Source organism: Capra hircus, chromosome 9 (genome assembly GCF_001704415.2).
Source record: "Capra hircus breed San Clemente chromosome 9, ASM170441v1, whole genome shotgun sequence".
Lineage (NCBI taxonomy): Eukaryota > Metazoa > Chordata > Mammalia > Artiodactyla > Bovidae > Capra > Capra hircus.
The window spans coordinates 13544207-13547503 of NC_030816.1; the positions used below are offsets into that span (position 1 = coordinate 13544207).

Here is a 3297-nt window from a genome sequence, read left to right on the forward strand (position 1 = left end):
CTAATCTCTCTCCTGACATGCCATCAGGTCTCCCGCTGACGTCTGTGGGCTGTGCGTCAGAGGCCGAAAGGATCTAGGCTCTGTGATCTCTCTCCTGAGTGACAGCGACGCTGCCAGCCAGGAGGGGGCTGTCACTTCAGATTCCACAGCAACTTGAGCGGCTGCAGCTGCCGCCTGAGGGAAAACCAGATGCACCAATATTTTGAATGTGCTATCAGATTTGCTAGGAATGTACAGACTTGTTGCAGTTGTTTTGCAGGATTCTGGTATTTGAAATCTGTCACAAAGCCAATTCCAATTTGGGTAATAATGTGATAGCTCTGAGCACCGGGTGCTAGGTACTAAATTTTACTTGAGAGTTCACACATTCTCCCTGACGAGTTCTATGAACCCCATGTTATAAATAGGGAAACTCCCAGCATTGCTAAGGACACATGGTGAGTCAGTTCTATAAATGGTCATCTGGCAGCACATCGATTCTCCTGTAACTTTCAACCGTTTGTGTTCTCCGTGTAACATATTCTATCCCGGGAGGGATGGGGGCCGTTTGTTACCACCTGGGAATGAAGAATTAGCAAGTTAAATCACTTGCTCTAAGCACATTTTATTTGGAAGGAAGCACTATTATCGCAATTCAGAGACAAAACCACACCTTTTCTATTACATATATGTGTCTGTGGTCAATATCGGGTAACACACTCTCACATTCCCTTTCTTTGTAAAGAAGGCAGACTTTGCACTTTCCTGATGAGATTTTCTCTTCCTGTAGCTGTTTCCCCAAATTTGCTGTTGTTTTTTTTTTGTCACTTTAGAAAGTGTGAGCATGACAATTTAAGATTATATCACAGTTCACAGCTTTAAGAGCCATATTTCTTTTTTGCTCTATTGACTGGTTGATTCTCAACCTAAGAGATATTTGATCCTTTGTGAAATTTGTTGCATTCTTTGATCATTAAGGATTCTCATTAAGCAAAAGCACAAGCAGGAGAACTTGAAGACCTAATTTGATGAACTTCTACTATAGGAGAGAAATTCTACTTTAAGGAAGAGAACATGGGCCTGTTGCATAAGCAAGGATGCTCTTTTCCATGTTTTCCCATTTTCACTGTATCTCTGGCACATGGAGCAGAGCCTGGCCTGAAGTAGGGCCTAAGTAATAATAAAATTTATTATATATTTATCAAAGGAAAGCATGAATGAATGAATAACAGATGAATACATTGCAGACTTTTAAGAGGAGTTTTTGATGTTATTCTGGGAAGAAAAAAGAAGACTGGGCAAACTCAGTGATTTCATTTTTCCTCTCTTTTATTAACATCAGAGTATATTGCCTGCAATAGAGGGGTTAAGATAAGGTCTCTGCTCTCAAGCCATTTTCATAACAGTTACTGATTCTGGTAAAACAACTGGCTTTAGGGCCTCAAGTCCTAATGTTAGAGCTATACCACTATTCCTTAGTAAATATTCTTGTATGCTGTTTTCAAGATTCAGAAAACGTGAACTTTGCACCTTGCATCATCATTTTTTATTTGGAGTTTCCTTCAGCTCCAATTTTTTCTGCCTACGTGGTGTTCTATTAGCATTGTTGTTGAACTGAATTATTAAATTTCAAAAGCATATTTTTAGAGACAGTTTCAGTAATATTTCTAGATTATAAATAGCTTTTTCATTACTTTTTGCTAAAAAAAAAAAAAAGATGTTTAGAGCATTCCAGAAAGTTCCTTATCACTGAACTCTTTTACATAGACATTAATAATGTGTCCCAACTGTATATTTATTTTGACTCTCAAACTTGGTTGCTGTATGTCTTTTACTGACCCTCAGTTTTCTCATGTAGAAAATGGAGATGATATTTACCTTTTGAAGAGCTAGTAATTTTAAGAGAACCTATATAAAACACTGAAAAATTCTGCACATTGTAAGTACTCTGCCCAAAGTTGCCGATTTTTGGTATTGTATTTGATTTTAATAATTAAATGAGTGTTCGATCCCTGGGTCAGGAAGATCCCCTGAAGCAGAGCATGGCAAACCCACTCCAGTATTCTTGCCTGGAGAATCCCATGGACAGATGGAGCTTGGCAGGCTATAGTCCATGGGGTCGCAAAGAGTTGGACAGGACTGAAGTGACTTAGCGCGCATGCATTTATACAGGGCACAAATGACAGAGACACTGCAAATGAATAATACATGGACTTTGCTCTCAAGTAGAAACAGTCCCAGCACCTAAATAAATGAATCACAATGCAAACCTGTGATAATAATAAACGAATAAAGTGCTTAGGAACATAGTGATTGACTTCATCCTAGGATACACCAGGAAGACTTCCTACAGAATGGAATTTTATTTCAAACTTGCAAAATGGGTATAAATGTATCAGGAGAAGAAAAGGGCATCATTTTAGGGAGTGAATATACGTGAAATAGCAGTTCAGAATGAGCAGAACCTTCAATGATGATTCCATCAAAGTGGAGTTTGGAGAGAGGTGGTTGAAGAAGTGAGAAAAACTTCTTGAAGACAGATGTGAAGGAACTTGTATGGTAAGGGAGGAATTTGATTTAATTTTCTGTAATTAGATCTATGTTTTAGAAAATTAACTCAAGAGGTAGTATGGCCTTTTTGTCCGACATCTTAGTGAGGCGGCAGTGGTTGCAGCTGCTCTCCGGGCTTCGCTATGCCGCCCAAGGACGACAAGAAGAAGAAAGATGCCGGAAAGTCGGCCAAGAAAGACAAAGATCCAGTGAACAAATTTGGGGGCAAGGCCAAAAAGAAGAAGTGGTCCAAAGGCAAAGTTCGGGACAAGCTCAATAACTTAGTCTTGTTTGACAAAGCAACATATGACAAACTCTGTAAAGAAGCTCCCAACTATAAGCTTATAACTCCAGCTGTGGTCTCTGAGAGACTGAAGATTCGTGGTTCCCTGGCCAGAGCGGCCCTTCAGGAACTCCTTAGTAAAGGACTTATTAAACTGGTTTCAAAGCACAGAGCTCAAGTGATTTACACCAGAAACACCAAGGGTGGAGATGCCCCAGCTGCTGGTGAAGATGCATGAACAGGTCCCACCAGCTGTACATTTTGAAAAATAAAACTTTTTTAAAAAAAAAAAAGAGGTAGTATGAATGATAGTATAGTGGTTACCATCTGAGTCACCAGGGAACTTCCTCTACCATCAGATCAGGTCAGTCGCTCAGTCGTGTCTGACTCTTTGCGACCCCATGAATCGCAGCACGCCAGGCCTCCCTGTCCATCACCAACCCCCAGAGTTCACTCAGACTCACGTCCATCGAGTCAGTGATGGC

The 3297-nt window shown here is 40.3% G+C and overlaps 1 pseudogene across 1 annotated transcript; it reads left to right on the forward strand.

Annotated features, from left to right (window-relative positions):
• LOC102183068 lies at nt 2616-3094 on the forward strand (annotated as a pseudogene). The gene has a single exon (XR_001296050.2). The product of XR_001296050.2 is annotated as a 40S ribosomal protein S25 pseudogene (transcript).